At 42.3% G+C, this 11,659-nt stretch overlaps 1 long non-coding RNA gene across 1 annotated transcript; it reads right to left on the bottom strand.

The window, feature by feature from the left end:
• Positions 1 to 549: 549 nt before the first annotated feature.
• On the bottom strand, positions 550 to 11,478 carry LOC133070012 (uncharacterized). Its single transcript, XR_009696057.1, has 4 exons — positions 11,431 to 11,478; positions 7,221 to 7,277; positions 4,399 to 4,637; positions 550 to 805 (listed from the first exon to the last, which is right to left on the bottom strand). It is a non-coding gene; the product is annotated as an uncharacterized LOC133070012 (long non-coding RNA).
• Positions 11,479 to 11,659: the final 181 nt, after the last annotated feature.

Below are 11,659 nucleotides of genomic sequence, written 5' to 3'. Positions count from 1 at the left end.
TGCCTCTTGAGAAACCTGTATGCAGGTCAGGAAGCAACAGTTAGAACTGGACATGGAACAACAGACTGGTTTCAAATAGGAAAAGGAGTACGTCAAGGCTGTATATTGTCACCCTGCTTATTTAACTTATATGCAGAGTACATCATGAGAAACACTGGGCTGGAAGAAGCACAAGCTGGAATCAAGATTGCCGGGAGATATATCAATAACCTCAGATAGGCAGATGACACCACCCTTATGGCAGAAAGTGAAGAGGAACTAAAAAGTTTCCTGATGAAAGTGAAAGAGAAGAGTGAAAAAGTTGGCTTAAAGCTTAACATTCAGAAAACTAAGATCATGGCATCTGGTCCCATCACCTCATGGGAAATAGATGGGGAGACAGCGGAAGCAGTGTCAGACTTTATTTTTGGGGGCTCCAAAATCACTCCAGTTGGTGACTGCAGCCATGAAATTAAAAGACGCTTACTCCTTGGAAGGAAAGTTATGACCAACCTAGATAGCATATTAAAAAGCAGAGACATCACTTTGCCAACAAAGGTCCATCTGGTCAAGGCTATGGTTTTTCCAGTGATCATGTATGATGTGAGAGTTGGACTGTGAAGAAAGCTGAGGCCCGAAAAATTGATGCTTTTGAACTGTGGTGTTGGAGAAGACTCTTGAGAGTTCCTTGGACTTCAAGGAGATCCAACCAGTCCATCCTGAAGGAGATAAGTCCTGGGTGTTCATTGGAAGGATTGATGCTGAAGCTGAAACTCCAATACTTTGGCCACCTCGTGTGAAGAGTTGACTCGGAAAAACCCTGATGCTGGGAGGGATTGGGGGCAGGAGGAGAAGGGGATGACAGAGGATGAGATGGCTGGATGACATCACCGACTCAATAGGCAGGAGTTTGAGTAAACTCCAGGAGTTTGTGATGGACAGGGAGGCCTGGCATGCTGCGATTCATGGGGTCACAAAGAGTTGGACACCACTGAGCAACTGAACTGAACTGAACATAAAGATCCCACAATCCAGAAATTTTAAGTACTTAAAGCCTGTGGACAGAGGAAATCTTAAAAGTTTAATCCAAAGAGATATACATATCTTTGCTCCAGAGAATTATAAAGTACAAAGTACAAAATGAAGTCACTCAGTTGTGTCCAACTCTTTGCAATCCCATGGATTCTAGCCTACCAGGCTCCTCCATCCATGGAATTTTCCAAGCAAAACTACTGGAGTGGGTTGCCATTTCCTTCTCAAAAGGTAATAAAAAGACATTAAAGCATGAATATATATTAGTGGGATAAAATTCTATGGAGAGAGTAGGACAGAAAAGAATGATGAGAAACTTCCCAATGATAAGAAGTTTATCACATGTTGCACTACGGTTATTACAACTTATTGTTCACATTTAAAGAAGTGAGGTGACTTATATCTTTTTAAGTCAATATTTACAAATACCAGAAATTTAATACTACAAAATTCTTTAAATTTATAAAATTTTGGATATCAATTTTAAAATATGAATGTGAAAATTAAAAAACAGAAGCAAAAAAGCTTGAGTACCCCTTCTTTCGGTCCTGTTCCTAAAGGTTGCTCTTTAATTGGTTTGGGATGAGCAGAAACATCATCACTTTTAAAGTTCCCGAGTTGAGGACCTCCTTGGTGGTCCAGTGGCTAAGCCAGTGCACTCCCAATGCAGGGGGCCTGGGTTCAATTCCTGGTCAGGGAACTAGATTTCACATACAACCAAAGATCCACCAATGCTACAACTAAGATCTGGTGTGACCAAACAAACTAATTAACTAAAAAATAAATATTTTTTTTAAAAAGTTTCCTAGGTGATCCTAAATATACCCAAAGTTTCTCTGAAAACAGCATTCTCTCTCAGTAGACAAGGAGTATAAAAAATAAAAGCTACAGAGTTTACTGTTGAACTGAGAGTATTGGTCATCTGACAAGTAACTATCTGCAAGGCTTATAAAAATATCACATCAGCAATCCTCAGGGAACTTAAGCACAAATACATTAACTGATAACCATGGCCAGTACCTACGATGCCTTCCAATGAAGAAGTGCTATTATTTGCAAGGCACTGAGCCAACTGTTTTAAGTAAATGTTATTATCTCCACTGTAGATAGTTCCAGGCCTAGAATACTAACCCACAAGTGTGGTGACAAAAAAGAAAAAAACAGGGGAATAATTATTTATTAACAACAATTGCCCTTGAGCTCATCTGCCTTTTGCACAGTAGTATTTCTTTTAGCTTACTGTCCCAAATCTCAAGTCTGCAACTTAATCTTGTTTTCTACTTCTCTATTACTCTTCTATTCTCTTTTTGTGCCTTAGCGATTATTTCTCTCACTCTTGTCTCTTGTCATGATTTATAGTATAGTGATAAAAAATGGGATTAGGATTTGGGCTCAAAGCCAAATTCCACAATTAATTAAACACATGACTTAGCAAAGTAATTTAAAATGCAGGTCACTGGTGCCGTGTGTAATAGACTGAATATAGCACTAATGTTTACAGCACTAATATATATAGCTTGTGTATAATACTTATGAAGCATTTGTACATTCCTTAGCTTCCTTGCCTTGGAAGATGTATGCATGCATGCTAAACCACTTCAGTTGTGTCTGACTCTTTGTGACCCCATGGACTGTAGCCCGCCAGGTTCCTCTGTCCATGGAATTCTCCAGGGAAGAAGACTAGCGTGTGTTGCCTCAAGGGGATCTTCCTCAAGGGGATCTTCCTGACCCAGAGATTGAACCCACATCTCTTGTGCCTCCTGCATTGGCAGGTGGATCCTTTACCACTAGCACCACCTTAATCCTTCTCTTGACACAAAACCTTGTATTCCTTTTGGTGTTGGTGTGGGTATTGCTAATGGTAGCAACTCCCCCTGCAAAATTATTTGGAACTACTTTAGGGAGAGAAAGTTGCTCAGTTGTGTCCAACTCTTTGCGATCCCACAGACTATACAGTCCATGGAATTCTCCAGGCCAGAATACTAAAGTGGGTAGCCATTCCCTTCTCCAGGGGATCTTCCCAATCCAGGGATCAAACCCAGGACTCCCGCATGGCAGGCAGATTCTTTACTGAGTCACCAGGGAAGCCCAGAACTACTTATTAACCCTCTCTTAAATCTTGCCAGGAATTACTCTTCTTTTTATTTCAAGATCTTTTGTTAGTCCACTTGTAATCAAATTGGGTAGGGAGTCTCAGAAGAAAGAGAACTAGGCAGGACTTTACTGACATAAGACAAGCAATTTTTTGGCCTAAGCCATTTTGGAATCTAAGCCTGGTCACAACCCTGCCCTTTAACAGGTCTCAGTAATAATCCTAAGGGAACAAAAGAATAAACTCTTATCAGGTCAGAGATAACAATAGCAAAAACAGTAAATCAGTTGTAAAATGAAAGTCTTAGTCACTCAGTCTGACTCTTTGTGACCCCATAAACTAGCCTGCCAGGTTCCCCTGTCCATGGGGATTCTTCAGGCAAATATACTGGAGTGGGCTACCATTTCCTTCTCCAGGGGATCTTCCTGATGCAGGGATCAAACCCAGGTCTCCTGCATTGAAGGAAGGCTACTTACTGCCTGAGCCACCCAGGGAAGTCAGTTGTAAAGACTCCTAGTTCTCTTTCAATGATAAAGATTAGCCTGAGGCACTTTCTTTAACTGTTTTGCATAATTTAACCCCTCCTCAAGGTCTCAACAACTAGATAAACTAGAACCAAAGGAATGACGATGTTGACCTTTTCTGACCCTCACAACTTCAATTAACTAAAGTTTGGACTCCATCAACCTCTACCCCAATTCTATGCTAAATTCACTTGTTCAAGTCACTTCATGAATATTAATGTATCCTTAGCTTAAAACTTCCCCAATTTTGCCGTTCAGGGAGACACTGCTTTGAGAAAGATTCCTGGTGTTCTCCTCACCTGTTACAACTAATAAATCCTTCCTTCTCCTGATCTTTGGCTTGATTGTGTCTTTTGGCTCCTCACCCCTCAAGAGGCAAACCCAGTTTTCGGGTAACACAGGATTTAGGCTTCTCAACAGCAGCAAAATTGACATTTGGGACCAGATAATTTTTTTGGTTTGGTAACTATCCTACAAAATGTACGTTTAGCAAGATTCTTGTCCTCTGTCCACTGAATACCAGTAGTACTGCCCCTGGTCGTGACAATCAAAATGTCTACAAAGGCCAAATGGTCTAAAGGATAAATCTGTCAAAAACCACTTATTTAGTCATGACTGGCTAAAGATCTACCTGGTATTGTCTCTACTCCTGGTAGATAATCCCAATCTCCATTCATGCATTAAGATCTGTCCTAGACCTAAAACGAGAATATGTCTTCTACGAGTCTGCTGATTCTTCATTAAATTGCTTTTTTTTTTTTAAAAACTTACTCATTTATTTATTTTTTGGCTGTGGTGAGTCTCTGTTGCTGCATGTAGGCTTTCTCTAGTTGCAGCAAGTGGGGGCTATTCTCTAGTTGCAGTGCACGGGTTTCTCATTGCAGTGGCTTCTCTTGTTGCAGAGCACAGGCTCTAGGCACACAGGCTTCAGAAGTTGCAGCAAGTGGGCTCAGCAGTTGTGAAACAGGAGGGAAGGGGGCAGGGCACAACCTTTGAAAGAATGACAGAGCCTAGAGAATACAACATAAACTGATTAGAATCAAATGAATTCAAGATGGCAGACAAGTCAACTTTGATGACTAGACCATGATCCTCAATCAGCAAGCTATGACACACCGAGGCACCATGACAGTTCCAAGGTCAGCTGTCAAAAGACCAAACAGTAGGCAGCAGCCCAATTCCTGGAAATCTTCACCCCTTCCCAAAAAGAGGTGGGACAATCCTCCCACTCATTAGCTTATGAAATTACCCAGGCCATAAAAGCTAACCACACATTTCGAGGCCACTGCACTCACCCTCTGCAATGACCCACACTCTGTCTGTGGAGTGTGTTTCTCTCTGAATAAATCCACTTCTTACCTATCGCTATGTCTCTCACTGAATTTCTTCTGTGATGAGACATCAAGGACCTCAGCTTCATTAGGTCCTAAAACCAACTCTGTGATCTCAGTTGGAAGACTATGGGTTTTGCCTGGAGGGGTTCGAGTCCCAAGCAGGGTACTGGCCGGGTATTTTAGTTTGAGTCCACATGCTGCCCTCAAGCATGTAGATCCCAGACTGGTTGGAACCAGAAGATTGACACTGACTTCCACTCACCTCACCAATAAACAATCAGAAGAATGTCCACACGCTGATCATTACTATAAAAATTCCTCACTACCTCCTCTAGGTTGGGACACAGTTTGAAGGGCATTTGCCTACTGTGGCCCCCTTTGCCTGGCAAAACAACAAAGCTATTTATGTCTGCATGTATGTGTGCTCAGTCATGTCTAACTCTTTGTGACCCACTGGACTACGGCCTGCAAGGCTCCTCTGTACATGGGATTTTTCAGGCAAGAATACTGGAGTGGATTGCCATGCCCTCCTCCAGGGGATCTTCCCAACCCAGGCATCGAAACTGCATCTCCTGTGGCTCCTGCATTAGCACGTGGATTCTTTACCACTAGGGCCACCTGGGAAGTCCATAGCTATTCATACTTCACCCAAAACTCCATCTCCAAGATGCAATTTGGTACCAATGTACAGGGGCTGAATTTTGGTTACACTAGCTCACCACCAACCTATCAAAAAGAAGTCAAACACCCTGAAGCCTTCATCTCAAATTTAGCTTATAAAAACCAGGCTTCCCTGGTGGTCTAGTGGTTAAGAATCCACCTGCCAGTGAGGGGACATGGATTTGACCCCAGGTCTGGGAAGCAACATGCCATGGAGCAACCAAGCCTGTGTACTGCAACTACTGAGCCAGAGCTCTAGAGCCCTCAAGCCACAACTACTGAGCCCACACACCACAGCTACTAAAGCCCATCCAACTAGAGCCTGTGCTCCACAACAAGAGAGGCCACTACAATAAGAAGCCCACACAACACAACATAATGAAGAGTAGCCACCGCTCACCACAATTAGAGAAAGCCTGAGCAGCAACAGATACCTAGTACAGTGAAAAATTTTAATAAATAAAAATAAACAAATTTAAGAAAAACTTCTCCACCAAAACAATGGAGGAATTAGGGGATTTTGAGCATGAGCCACAAGTTCTCTTTGCTTTGCCCTGCAATAAAACTTTCTCTGCTCCAAACTCCACCATTTTGGTTTGTTTGGCCTCACTGTCCATCAGACACACAAACTTTGTTCAGTAACAAAATGATGACCTAAAACTTTCCACATTTAAAAAAAAAAAAACTATAAATCTATAGTTCCAAGAAACTCAATGAACCCTAAACTAAAGAAACATAAAGGAAATGACACCAAATAACATCAGAATCAAATTGCTCAAAAAAGTTATTTTTAAAAAATCTTAATCATTTCTCAGCCTTTTGGCTAAGATCAAGTGTATTCAGTCTTAAATCAGCCAGAAAAAGACATGTTAAACAAAGAACATATATAAGGATAACATCAGATTTCTCACAGAAGACAATACAAAAGAGAACACTGTGGAATGACATCTTTAAAGTCCTAAAAGAAAAAACTGTCAAATAATTTCAGAGAGAGCAAAGATACCTTTCAAAAATGAAGGCAAAGCTTCCAGTTCAGGATAAGATAAAAAAAAGATACGCTTCATACTCCTCCCATTAAATACAGCTAAACATACTGAAATTATAGCGATAAACAAAACTGAAAAATGAATAGAAACTAGATCAAGAAATTATCTTGGGACTCAAGAAATGACATGACATAGGGTTCCTGGGTTTTCTTTTTGCCTCATATATTCTATGTAGGGTGTCTGAGAAGCCAGCCATCTGAAAATGTCAGTGGCTTATAACAGAAGCTTGCTCTTCTGAGCCAAAGGATAAAGAAAGGGGCAGCCTTGCAAGACAAAACTTGTGGGCAATAACCACCCTACTTCAACCAAACTCCACAGAAAATAAGTGTGCTACCCCTGCCACCCATATCAGTCACGGCCTAACAGGAAGCTTAGACTTCCCTTCACCAGGCTGCAACACACACATCTCATTCTCGCAGGCAAGCCGCTGTCACTGAAGGTCCAGTACGGAACCGGACAGCCACCCCAGTCCACTAGAATGAGGTACCTCTCCCATTCCCCAGCCCCAGTTAGTCAAGAGAAGTCGAGTGGGCAACCTGGGCTTCCACCCTACCTGGCAGTAATGAGGTAGCGTCTCCCTTTCCTTAGCCAGTATGGTGTCAGAGAAAACCTGTTAAAAAGAGATTTGGGTAACAACCAGAGTCTCAAGAATACGATGAAAATTCTTGAGGATTAAAAAAAAAAAAAATTTTATCATACCAATACCAGGAAAATTCCCACTTAAATGAGAAAAGAAAACCAGAAGAAATTCCCTGGTGATCCAGTGCTTAGGACTCCACATTTTCACTGCCAAGGGCTTGGGTCTGATTCCTGCTCAGGGAACTAAGATCCCACAAGCCCCATGGCGCAGCCAGAAAAAAAAAAAAACTAAAGACAGAAACACCAGTATTTGGAATATCTGAAAGGAATTTAAAGCAGCCATCACAAAAATGCTTCAATGAGCAATTATGAACATGTTTTAAATAAGTGGGAAAGTACAATTTAGCAAAGAAACAGAAGATTTAGAGAACCAAGGAGAATTCTAGAACTGAAAAACTAACTACCAAAATTAAAAACTCACTAGATGGGCTCAAAAGCAGAATGGACCCAATAGATAGGGAAAAGTCAGAAAACTTGAATAAAGAACAAAATAAGTTATTCAATCTGAATAAGAATGAAAACAGAGCATCAAAAACTGGAAAATGCCTCCAGAACCTGTGGGAATATAACAAAAGATCTAATAATCACATCATGGGAGTCTCAGAAGGGAAAGAGAAAGAGTGTGAGCCTGGAAAGTATTCAAAGAAATAATGACTGAAAATATTCCAATTTTGGCAAAACAACCTCAAAGGTTGTTTTATGAGAAAACTATAAAGAACTCTACTCACATAAATTTATCAACTTAGATCAAATTCCTCAAAAAGTTACTACCACAGATCCTCTAGTATGAACTAATTTGAACAGTTCTGTAACTATTAAAAAAATGAATTCATAATTTTAAAACTTTCCCCCAAATCTCCAGACCAGATGGTTTCGCTGGAAAAGCTATATCAGATATTTAGAGAAGAATTAAAACCAAGTTTAAACAATCTCTCTCAGAAAATGGAAGAGAAGGAAAACATTGCCCCAGACCAGAAAATAGGTACTAATTCAAAGCATCGCTGTTTATAATACAGAAAACTGAAAACAATCTATAACTCCTTTAACAGAACAGTGGGGAAATAAGTTGTTGCCCACTTATTAAATGGAATGCTATAAAAAAGCAAAAAAATACTATAGCTTTATACTTGGTCTTCATAATCCTGTGAAGACAACAGACAAGGCTGATTAACCAAAGAAAGGCACTGAAGAAAATGGAGTATGAAAACAACATATATAGAATCCAAAGACATGCAAAACTATTAAAAATACATTTTTCTATGGGATACAATTTTAGTCAAATTATAAAGAGAAGCAAGCAACTGACAAACATAAAATTCAAGATAGTGATGGGGAAGCTGGGAAGACTGGGATCACACAAACTGTCTTAAGATAAATGTGGAGTTCTTATTCTTTCTTTTCTACATCCAGGCATCTTTTACTGGTTACTGATATGCCAGGTACCAGCACTGGCATCAAAACATCAAAGGTCAAGGTTTTCACCTAAAAGAATCCATTATCTCTTAATTCTCCTCTTCCTATAGAAGATCCTCTGTAGATCCACAATAACAGACAAACACAGTTTTACTGGTAACATATCTTAGAATAAAGGATCACTCTCAATCAAGAGGCAAGAAAGCCAATGAGAAATCTCTCCCAAATAAAGAAATATTAGTTAGCAGTCACTGTATCAAGAAGCTGGAATCTAGATTGTGGGGCGAAATAGCAATAACCTCAGTTACGCAGATGACACCACCCTTATGGCAGAAAGCTAAGAGGAACTAAAGAGTCTCTTGACGAAAGTGAAAGAGGAGAGTGAAAAATCTGGATTAAAACTCAACATTCAGAAAACTAAGATCATGGCATCTTGTCCCATCACTTCATGGCAAATAGATGGGGAAACAATGGAAACAGGGAGAGACTTTATTTTCTTGGGCTAAAAAATCACTGCAGGTGGTAACTGCAGCCATAAAATTAAAAGACGCTTGCTCCTTGGAATAGAGGCTATGGCAAACCTAGAGAGCATATTAAAAAGCAGAGACATTACGTTGCCAACAAAGGTCCATATAATCAAAGATACGGTTTTTCCAGTAGTCATGTATGGATGTGAGAGTTGGACTATAAAGAAGGCTAAGCACCAAAGAATTGATGCTTTTGAACTGTGGTGTTGGAGAAGACTCTTGAGTCCCTTGGGCTGCAAAGAGATCAAACTAGTCAATCCTAAAGGAAATCAATCCTAAATATTCATTAGAAGGACTGATGCTGAAACTGAAGCTCCAAAACTTTAGCCACCTAATGGGAAGAGTTGACTCATTAGAAAAAATCCTGATACTGTGAAAGACAGAAGGCAGGAGAAGGGGACAGCAGAGGATGAGATGGTTGGATGTTATCACCAACTCAATGGAAATGAGATGGGAGATGGCGATGGACAGGGAAGCCTGGCATGCTGCAGTCCATGGGGTCACAAAGAGAACACGACTGAGCAAGTGAACAACAACAAAGCTCCACCTATTGTTGGGCTTCCTTGGTGGCCCAGACAGTAAAGCGTCTGCCTGACTGCAACAAGGGATACCCAGGTTCCATCCCTGGGTTGGGAAGATTCCCTGGAGAAGAAAATGGCAACCCACTCCAGTACTCTTGCCTGGAAAATCCCTTGGACAGAGTAGCCTGGTCAGCTACAGCCCTTGGGATCACAAAGAGTCGGACATAACTGGGCAATTGCACTTTTAAGCCAGAGATTATGCCACTTTACAGGGGAGGAGGAAACAAGTTCTAAGAGAATTTAACCTTGTTTGAAAGAAGCCCACAGCCATATAGCAGACTCCAAGCACTGTGAGAAAAGCTTCATTACTGCTACTACCTCCCTTTATGACCGCCAAGACCAGTACTCAGATCTGATGGGAAAGAGAACCAGGTTGAGTTCTATTTCTTAAGATTTGGATTGAGTAGTATTCTTTACATCTTTGAGATATGTTTTACAAAAGATCTCTTACATGTCATATTTTTGAAGTAGGGAAAAAATAAACTACACGCAAATCTTGATAATAAAAGCATGAGAGCCTTGGACCCACTCCCACAATCTGCTGAATTCAAACTCACTCCAAGAGGAGCCGTCAAAAATGGAACCAGTGCAAAATATAGTCAAGGATACGTGTAGAAAAAGAAAGAAAAGCAAACAGCTGCCTACACACATGCTGCAGCAAAGTGTGACCAGGACGCAAAGGAAATCAATCAGGAAATATTTCAAACTTAAGTAAGCAAATTTAGCGAAGCTGATGAAGGACGTACACAAAGAGATGCAGCTACATAAGGAATAAAACATGGGGAAGAAAACTCAGAGGTTTGAAAATATCTCCTCAGGGAACAGGAAATGGGTAGGAGAAAAGTTGAGTGTAGCAAAACCTTGAGTAAATTGTACTGCTTTAAGATATAAAATAAAGTAACAAGAGCTTTTTCCCAACCACGTCTACACACCTGATCCCTACAGGCTAGCGCAAACCTCTCGTACCCTTGGGTCCTAGGATTTGAACCAGTCAACGACTTCCCTAAATCTCTGCCCTAAAAAAGGTATTCTCCCCAAACACGACCCTTTCTGGCCCCCTTGACTCCGTCTCCCCAGGTGGGCTGGCGACTCCTCCATTGGAACCAAGGATACTCTTGGCTACCTCTGCAACGACGACCCCCTTTCCCAAATCACAGACCCACACTCTCTAACCCCAGGGGTTCCAGGTCCCAGTCGGTTCCCAGTGTGCGGGTCTCGAACAGGCCGCCCGCCCCACCCTTCGCTTAAGGCTCCGAGTCTCCACGTTCCCGCTCTTCTTCACATCCCACACCTCGGCCGTCCCTATTCCCTGAGCACCCTGAGGAGAACGAAACGCTGGGGACTGTGACGTTCTAGTTAAGTCAAGGGAGGCTTGTTTACCATCGCCATAGAAATCCCTGGGGCGGGCTACGGAGGGGCGTGGTCAGAAGCGCTGAGGACCGGAGTCAAACAACTCCCGCCGCCCTGGCCCACGCAGTACCTCTTAGAGCCCTTCGGCTCTCGGTATGCTCTGCCCCCTATCGGTCATGTGCCCGAGCATCCGGGAACAACAGCCCACGAGCTCGCGCCCCCGCCCCGCTTCCGGATTCTTGTCAAATCCCACCTTCTTCTCCAGGAAGACTCGGCGCAATCCTATTTCTAAAAGCAAGCGGGAAAGACCGCGCGGGGGCGGGGTCTCCGAGACTGGCGTCCGGGGGCGGGGCCACCAGGGCGCCATTGTGACGCACACGGAGCGTACCCCGGGCTTGGCCACCCAGGCGCGAGGGCGGGGACGGGGCATGCCTAGCGACCCACTGCATGGAGGGGAGCTGCGGGACTTGGGCGAGCCCTTG

This window comes from Dama dama, chromosome 15 (genome assembly GCF_033118175.1).
Source record: "Dama dama isolate Ldn47 chromosome 15, ASM3311817v1, whole genome shotgun sequence".
Taxonomy (NCBI): Eukaryota; Metazoa; Chordata; class Mammalia; order Artiodactyla; family Cervidae; genus Dama; species Dama dama.
This window is presented reverse-complemented; position numbering and strand designations above follow the sequence as displayed.